General features: G+C 40.0%; 1 long non-coding RNA gene across 1 annotated transcript in view; it reads right to left on the bottom strand.

The window, feature by feature from the left end:
- Window positions 1–1,698: 1,698 nt before the first annotated feature.
- The window catches only part of LOC135714037 (uncharacterized), a 146,970-nt gene continuing 138,741 nt past the window's right edge, over window positions 1,699–9,927 (bottom strand). The window contains exon 3 of the long non-coding RNA XR_010518797.1: window positions 1,699–3,221. This is a non-coding gene — a long non-coding RNA (uncharacterized LOC135714037). The remainder of the gene's footprint in view (window positions 3,222–9,927) is intronic.

Here is a 9,927-nt window from a genome sequence, read left to right as displayed (position 1 = left end):
TCTAGCTGCTTCTAAAAAAGTTGTTGGTTGTGAGGAGAATAGATGATTAATTTCAATCAACATTCCGAGAGTTCAGATGAAGGTTCAAAGAGACTTACAAACATAATACATAAAAAGATAGTTTCGAAATAATACCAACCAGTGAACACTCGTGTTTATTTCAGTTACCATGAGGACGTAATTTGTAATTTGCCCCGGTCCCTTTCAAATTGTATTATTATTTATGTACGGTCCTAATATTTGAAAAGATGTTTCACATTCATCTAGAGATGGCCGATTTTCTTTCGAATAATCGATTAACGAACCGAAAAGTAAAATATTTGTAATCGGTTATATCATGCCGATATAAGCATTAACTACTAAGGATGATGCATAACAGAATTTAAAGAAATTCAAAGGAAAGTTTAAAAAAAATCAGAAGTGAGGAGAAGCTTGAAGGGTTTCTGATAACAGTTTTGACTACAGTTTGTGTTATGGTGTTTGATGTGTCTTTACTAGTATCAATATGCTGATTTATATTATTTAGGGGCCGTCCATTAATTACGTAAGACTATTTCAGTATTTTTCAACCCCCCTGATTTTTTCCTAATAAATCCGAGAAATAACAAAATAACTCCTAAAAATAAGAAAATCCTAGACTCCCCTCCCCCTATAAACCTCTTACATGTATCAGTTTGTTTTTAATCTTAACTAAACGCATGCCATTACATTCTCAGATAATCTTATAGTTAAATTTAATCTGCGAGATTTCAATACTTTAGAAAATAAACACGAGTTTAGTATATGTATTAGTATCCTTGCACTATAACCAATACATGAGCTCAAATCGCTAAAACATACTAATATATACAAAGCTTGAATCCAATCTGATTTGCACCATAAAGATAGGTACCGTCTGGTATGCTCAGTGCAATATTCGGCGGTATCAATATTCGGCGACTGCTTTTCCGTTCCGTTTTCTGATGACAAAATTACGCATTTGCGTGCACGAATCGCACGGAGTTTTTGGCTTATTCAATAAATAAAAATAGCGAAAATTAATTGAAGGATTTTCATACTAAAATTTGTCCAATCGCTAGAAATTCGCGATCAATCATATAAATTCGTTTTTCATGAAAATGTATGTTAGAAGCATATTCACCAAGTTTGTAAAATCTTCAAAATATCGAAATTGAAATAATGGATAATATACCCAAACGAACGGTGGCTCATCTCACCCCGTATGATCGTCTTGCTCCCATCTACCCTAGATCATTTCTTGCACTTATTCTTGAATCGTCGTTTTATGGCTAACACTTGGGCATTCAGAGAATTCTATTGTCCGGCAATTGGAAGTCCAAAAGACTACCCGCTGCAATTGGGTAGGCCCAATGGTGGCTATAAATTTGTTTTCCTGATTTGTTTGCCGTCGATCTTGTTTTCCGTACCGAGTACCAATGGTTTGGCATTGGTTGCCAGGGAAGCAGCTCTCACACCTGGACCCTACCTATCGACCCATCAACTCATGGACCGGGGACCAACGGATTTACTTCCCGAAGGAACCGACTGGGATTGAACCTAGGCCCTTTGGGGTGAGAGGCAGTCACGCTTACCACTACACCACCGGAGCCGCTGTAGGTGGCTATAATGCAACTATAAGGAAAATTCTAAACATCAATGAACCATGTAAACAATGTGTGAAATATTTGTTTATTTCATAATATCTGAATCATTACAATTTGCTTTGCTTTTGCTAGTTACTAGTTTTTCTAGATTTAGTGTTTTCTGTAACATGCTGGTTTCTAGTGAATTTTGAAAATGTTTTTGCAACTTTCACATATCTAAATACCCTCGGTAATATCTAGCAAATGATTTTGTCTCTTGACACTGATTGTTATGTTTACTTCTCTAAAGATTTGATACCTAAACATATTAGTGACATATCATGTCCTTCAACTAATAACAAATGTATTGTATTGTATGCACGATTTAGCACATTTTGTCAGCTTTCAAAATCAATTTTCTCGTGACTCTTATTTCAGTATATCACAAATAGTTACTGTAGCGCTAGTAATTGATATTTCTTGCAATGATGCGTATTTCTTGAATGTAAATGAGTTGATTGTTCCTGCGGTACTTGCCTTTTTAACTTCTTTGGGTGAATACATTCTTTTAGTTGTTACCATAACTAGATTGTCATCAGCGTGTTCTAAATTAAATAGGGATTTGGTATTATTTGAAATACCCTTAATCGTGGTATCGTCCAATGGATGGTTGATTCCTTGCTTCGGGGAGGGTTGTTTTTCCTCGGAGAATGTTTTGGTAATTTTGATCTTTGGTTTTGTACTATGGGATGAGTAATGCTTGACGGTGCTCATGATATTACATGTAATCTTTGAGGTACTGCTACTAGTGATTGATATTGGCGGGTCAAGCATGTGCGTAGAAGAAATTGTTGATGGTATTGATGATGTTGAAATTGGATTCAAGTATACGAATTTTGATTCATTCGAGCTTATCGGTGTAAGATTTGATACCGTTAAATTTCCTGTTGGACTATTTAAAACTGAGTAACTAGAAAGTTTAGAATTAGAGGACCACAGCGATTCCGATCTTAGCTTTATATCTGATTGTTGGTGATTGATATCAGCCTTGCTGGTGTTCATAAATGTTTCCGATAATTGTTTAGTTAACAGAGGTTGTGCTGCGTTTGTTTCATTAATCGACGGCCTTCTAGAACCACACGTTGATGGTGTTCGCGCTTGAATCTCGTAATGGATCTCAATTTTCGACTTTTGCTTCCGCCAAAAGTTGTGGAATGATTTTCTTATAACCTTATTTTTAATTCCGTATAATAAAGCATTGACAAACGGAGAAGAAAGCAGGAAAGTCAATGAGATTTGTAATGCAACTTTTGGTATCATTAAATCAGTCTCTATACTTTGCTTAATCCCGGCGCTCCATTCATGTTCTTCACGAAGTACTGCGATGGTATTGTTCCACAGATTGCAGATGTAGTATGGACAATAGATAATAAAGATTGAACCAACTAACTGGAATATGCTTGACATTGGGCTGTGAGTATGATTTTTTAGGCTGGCTGAATTTTGAACCACTTGGCTGGAGAAGCTTGGGATGAAAAACGGGTTTCGTTGATGTGTGATTGTCAGTTGGGCTGATAGCGTTACTTCGAGTATGGCCGATGCTATTCGGTGTCGTTGGTATCGAGCAATCATCAATACCTAAAAAAAGTAAACAAAATTACTAAAACTGCAAACTCACGTGCTCTCTTTCGAATTATATATTGTTCATCTCATATTTATTCCCAACTTGTCAACTTATACATTGTCGTAAAAATAACAGGGTCCATGTAAGTGTAATAGAGTTTATGTATTTGCCAGTAATGTTTCATATCCAAGACATCCTGGAGAGTTATTCCCAGGAAATTTATCAAAATTCACGTTTCCCGATTCGCGGAAAACTGGTTTGACTTCCCGGGAAACAGCGTCTTTTTTTGTACAAAAGCAATGCCAAACAAACTTTTTCTCTAAACATAAACCACACCACCCGGGGAATTAATTTATTGGATTTACTTGGGAAAATTCGAAGAACCTGTCTAGTAAAAACCAGACGTACCAGTAGAAACTTCTGGAGGCAGCAGGCAAAAGCGTCCGGGGACGTTGGAAGATACTTTCGGAAATAATAGAAAAACAATTTCCAGTGAAACTCTGGAAAAAAAAACTACCCGTTGATATTACGAAGCCGGAAGAAACTTTGAGGAGAATTCGCAAGAGTATACCGAAGGAAGTCAGATGAAGCTTCGGAAGAAAATAGGTGCAAACAAACTGTGGATGTCAGAAGACATACAGCTGGAAGAAAATTCCGGGGAAAGTAATAAGAAATTTCGAAGTTTTTTTTTTCATAATTCTTTAAAATAAAACAAATCTCATCCGATTGAGGCACATACATGTTCAAAATCTTAAACAATTTGAAGATAATCAATTTTAAAGATTTTGGACAGTGTTTCTTAATCTATGGTTCGCAGTTCAACAACTTGGTCAAAAGCATTGAAATTTTCTAATACTTAATTGAATTCCTAAGAGAATCTACTCCCTTAAATATGTTGACGTTTTAAAATCATTAATAGTGTTGTTTTGGCATTTTCAGGGTTATTTAAATAATTTCAGGACTATTTTGGTGTTTTAGTACAATATGACAATTTCAAGACCAGTTTGTAATGTTTTATAAAGGGAACTGACCGTTGCAATTGAAGATTGTGAGGTTTGTTTTTGAAATTTTACGTTTATGATTTTATTTTGGAGTTTTATATATTCTATTCAGATAATTCAGGTTGTTTTAGAGTTTTTAAAAGCGTTTTAAGTCCATGTTTGCCATGTGTGCCAATGTAGTGTGAATTTCTATGAAATATAATGCACATATTTATCATAAAACGTGCAGCATCATAAATCATACAACCACAGACAAACAGACATAACACTCGCAAGTTGTTCATAAAACAAGCATTTAACGGTCAATTAAAAAGTATCGTAGTTGGTAGTACCACCACCTATGGCGCGCATAGTCAATTTTCTTGCGTTTGACGTTTACACACTACCGCTATCTGTTCAGCGTACTACCCAACACAGTGTACTCAACAGATGGCGATAATGTTATAGCGACGATGTTTTACAATAATTAATATACAATGTGTTATCTCTGTTTGTCTGTGATACAACTATAGATCAGATATCATGTAATGTTATGAGACATTTCATGAAATGTGTCAAAATCGTACATTTTATATGTAACTAGCTGAGTGTTCCCGGCCTTGCTTGGGATTGAATATTAGCTTGAGTTTATGCGACGATTAAAAAAAAGCATGCTATATTTTTCTGTTTCATTTGTATCGGAGCCTTTCCTTACAGAGGGGGGAGGGGTCTCGATTCATCATAAGAACCTTTCCTGGCCTTAAAAATCCCTGCATACAAATTTTCACGCCGATCGGATCAGTAGTTTCCGAGTCTATAAGGGTCAGACAGACAGACAGACATACGCGATGGCGAAGATCAGTGGTCCAACGATGCCGGTTGAAATGTGTCCCAACAAGCTGAAAGTCATCGTGCAGGGACTTTTCCTACAGCATGACCCAACGACCTGGCTACCTACACCATATGGCGAGGAAGATGAAGACAACATTGAACAAGTCTCAAGCGAGGAACTCATAGCAGCAGAGAAAGGGTTGAAGGCGAATAAAGCTCCCGGCCCGGATGGAATTCCCAACGTAGCATTGAAGGCGGCGATCCAGACATTCCCGAACATGTTCAGGATGGTGCTGCAGAAATGTCTGGACGAGGGTCAGTTCCCTGATAGGTACACCCAACCGGGGGATGTAAGATTCGCTTACAATTATGTGTGATTCATCATCAGAGGATGTTAGTGGAGACCGCATGAACCGAGGATGCGATATACCTAGCTGCGGTCCAATGCAAGAAAATTGGAGACCGAAAAATGTAGAGAATGTACAGAACCATTTCGGTGGAGGCAGTATGCGTTATCGCCGGTATGATCCCAATCGGCATCACCTTGGCGGAGGACTACGAGTGCTATATGACGAGAGAAACCAGAGGAGTACAAAAAATTGTGAGAACGGTGTCGATGGCTAGTGGCAGCAGGAGTGGGATGCAGCAGAGAACGGTAGATGGACACACAGGCTAATACCGATTCTTTCGACCTGGGTGAACAGGAAGCATGAAGAAGTCAACTTCCACTTGACTCAGTTCCTGTCTGGTCATGGCTGCTTCAGGAAGTACCTGCATCGGTTTGGACACACAACGTCACCCTTAAGGTGGAATTCTGTCCGGAGTGTGGGAATGTGGAAGAATCACCAGAGCACGTGGTCTTCGAATGTCCTAGATTTGATGTTGTGCGAGAGGAGATACTCGCGCTTAGCACGGAGAATGTTGTCGAAGAAATGTGTCTAGAGCAGAGATGCCAGATTCACAGACATGTCTGTGACTTCACAGACTTTTATTTTTTTCACAGACATTTTTTTTCGTTACAGACATTTACAGACTTTTTAAGTTTTTTTTTCACAGATATTCACAGACTTTTGTAATCAAGAGAAATTTTTTTAATTTATTTGGTTACACTGTTTTACATCGTAAATCAAATTACACGTGCGATGCATTTTGCAACACGCATTAGAAATTCGCACATTTTCAAATCCACCACATGAACGAGCTGTCACTGTTATAGACGGTCATAGTTATAGATTTGTCAATGTGCTGCCATGTTGTATCCAAAACGAACATTTTCCATACGATTTGACGGTTTGTTTGGAAACGTCAACTCATGTTGGCCGGTCTATAACTTGACTGTCTACACGGACAGAAAATTGTTTGCATTGAACCAAACAAAACTTCAGTTGTATTTAAACAAACAATTCCGGTTGAAATTATATTGCATATTGTTGTTTCAATAATACTTATTCATATAAATTCAAAATAGGATTCTTTTTGTTTTAATAAGCCACTTTTCAACTGCAACTATTGTAAAAATAACAATATTCTATTATTAATCCAACAATAGTTCATTTTAATTTAGCATTTATTTACTGTGTCCATGAATGCAAAAATAACTACCAACAATTCCCTCGTTTTCACTTGTGAATTTTGGGAAATAAGTGCAAAATTTCCGAAAATTTTGAGACTTGAGGTAAGTAAGTATGCTGCAGTTCGAGCTGCAGTTGCTAAATGTAATCAATTTTCTGTTTTTTTCCTTGATTTTTTTTCCGTCAATCTTGTTTTCCGTACTGAGTACCAATGCTCCTGACGCCAGGAAGGCAGCTCCCACACCTGGACCCTACATATCGACCCATCAACTAATTAACCGGGGACCAACAGCTTTACTTCCCTTCCGAAGGATGATCAGTGAAAAAGAAAACAAAACATAAAAGTTGGAAGGGTTGTATACTAGATACGACCGCAGGGTTGGCGTTGGATAACGTCTGTTATGTGTTGTACTTAATTGTGTATATTATATTTTAGGAATATTCCTTAATAACTCTTTTGCGAAAGTTTGGTGGCCCTGCAAATGGCCGTTTTGTTGGGCTGATGTTGTTGGGTTTGCTCTACTCTGTCGCCCTGGAGGAGCTTTGGAATGATGTTGGTAGTTCGAAGACAGACAGCATCTCCCCTTCCAGCGTTCCCACACCCCAGTATAGTCCCCAAATTTAAGTGTAACTGTGATATTCTGGAAAGAAATTGTCTTCAAAACTAACTCTTTGTCGAATTATTGGTGACCCTGAAAAGGGCCGTTTTGGTTGTTGTTTTGGAATGATGGTTATGCCGAGCATGGGTACCGGATGGCGATGGCGATTTTGATGAGCGGTTTGCATGCCGGGCGCTTTGCTTCAACCACAAGTGCGGTGAACTCCGGGTAAATATTATTACCAATCAGTAGAACAACGCTAGGTGGTATGATGAACCGGGAAATCCACTCGAGATGTCGAGAGGGTTGATGGTTGTTTTGGAGGTTGTGATGAGGACGATTTTGGAACGGAACGGGTTGTGCTCGATGATGCATCGTTCTTCTTCACACAGTCTGTGAAGACGAGTTCGATTCTGAAATAAGTTTTGTAGAAATGCAATAAAAAGAAAATACATAATCAGCATGAATATAATTACAACCATTCATAATATGAACACTCACCGTCAGGCATCGAAAGCACCGACAACATGGGCCGGTGGTACGAAAAGTACGAAATGTACCTCGTACATTCAACCCGAATGTTCCGGTGGAAGGTCAAATCGAGACATGTCCCACCAAGGGTAGTCACCTGGGCTCGATCTGTGGCCAATTCTAGTTGGAGGTATTGCGACATGAAGGCGATGAGCTCGTTGTTTTCTGGTTTCGAAACATCGATGTTGAAGTCTCCAGTAACAACTATGGGCATCGGCGAACGAAAGTAGTGGATCAGGTTTCGCGCGAAGAAACACTTCTTCTGCTTTAACGTTGTATCTGGTAAAGACAAGAAACCTTATTAGTTTCCAAATATTAATAATAAATTCAACAGTAACTTTTATACCTCGTGATAGATACAACACAAACAGCAACGCACGAGTCCCCATGATCGACGTTTCTACTGCACAGATGTCGCCATACTGATCCGCCGTGCCCACCAGTGCATCCCGGCTGGCACTGAGTTGCTGAATATCGTGGGCTACCGCTATTTCCGATGCACCAATTTTCTGGTAGATGGCTACCCCTCCAGCTCTGGTCGCGTGGCGCTTCTGTTGAACGATGCAGTCATAGCCAGCAATAGCTACGCTAGTGCCATCATACATCCAAGTTTCGCTTAACGCGAGTAAGTCAACGGCGTTGAGAACATGATCCGTTGCAATGTCAGATGCATGTGCATTCAGACTTTGCACATTTATGCTCATCATCGTGCAAGCGGATCTGTTCGATAGTATGGCTTCCATGACGTCATCTCCGATGGTGAGCAAGTGGTGGTTGTTCAACCGCTGCAATTCGGTTCGGAGGTCCTGGATCCTCGGCGTTGTGGAGCATTTCCCGTGGTGGAACCTAAACTCATTACTGGAGTTCGTCAGGTACAGTCCATCGATAGAAGTCACTCTAGACAGACCCACGTACACCAGTTGATGTTCCTGGCTCTTATCATAATTGAACACCACTTCCGAGAAAGTCCCGCCCTGTGATTTATGCACCGTGAGGGCACATGCGCTAACCACAGGGAACTGTACTCTCCTGCACATGACGCCACCGTTGAGGTTGATGTTCGCCGATCGCATCACGATAGGGGTCCATTCATGCTTCAAAACGGTAGGCTTCATGGCAACCAACGGTCTGGCCTTCACCCTCAGAATCTTTCCGATGGATTCGTTCTCGAACATCATCCAGAGTGTTGAGATAGATTGCTGGGGATCGTCCTCCTTATGCTCGACGAACATAAGCTCCCCGATCGCGCCGTTCACGATGCCATCCACGACGTCAACATTGGTGGTCAACATATACGGAGCTCCCAGTGCAAGCCGCAGTAGGTTTGGTAGGCCCCCAGTCTCCACAATACTCATCTTATGCATTTTCGTGCGAGCACCAGCCACCTGCGAGTTGTCTTTGTAGCCCGAGTAGACGTCATCAGCCGTACAATCAACTGCATCGCGATCAACCAACGCTTCAGAATTGTACCGTTCCACATCGATGTTCCGGTGAAACATTCGGATCGCACGGGGTACATTCTGCTGACACCACTCAGCTGTGCGAAATATGCTCTCAATGAGCTTAATCTCATCCGGTGACAATCGTTCTCCGTTACCGATTTTGGTTAGGATGGATGAAAACTCTTCGTTGGTTTGGCGCATAACCTGAACCAGCGGATAAAAATCAAGCGACTGCCACAACACCGCACCAATAATAGAGTTGGAACAAGTTTTGAACACTGGTCGAGCGTTAACTGGAGGAAGTTGACGAAGATCGCCGCAAAATACAATCTGCATTCCGCCGAACGGATCATCATGGTTCGAGGTGATCTGCTGAAGCCGGATGTTGATGATGTTGAGCACATCGGCACCAAGCATGCTGACCTCATCGGTGATGATCATTTTGAAGTTGTTATTGTTTACATTTTTGTCCGGGTGAAAACGAGGCAAAGGTTGGTAGTTATTTTTGCTTTCATGGCCCAGAGAATGGACACAGCAAATAATTGCTAAATTAAAATTAACTATTGTTGGCTTAATCATAGAATATTGTTATTTTTACAATAGTTGCATTTGAAAAGTGGCTGATAACAATAAGAATCCTATTTTGAATTTATATGAATAAGTATTATTGAAACAACAAAAAGCAATTGATCGCGCATGGTAGGACCCGATTTTCTACGTTGTGTGATTAATTGAAACAGACCGATTTATTGGCCGTCCTGCCATG

The sequence above is a fragment of the Ochlerotatus camptorhynchus genome, unplaced genomic scaffold (genome assembly GCF_037179485.1).
Source record: "Ochlerotatus camptorhynchus isolate MF236.1 unplaced genomic scaffold, CSIRO-AGI_Acam_v1.1 ptg000601l, whole genome shotgun sequence".
Lineage (NCBI taxonomy): Eukaryota > Metazoa > Arthropoda > Insecta > Diptera > Culicidae > Ochlerotatus > Ochlerotatus camptorhynchus.
The sequence above is the reverse complement of the archived record's forward strand: the minus strand, read 5'-3'. Positions and strand labels throughout refer to the sequence as shown.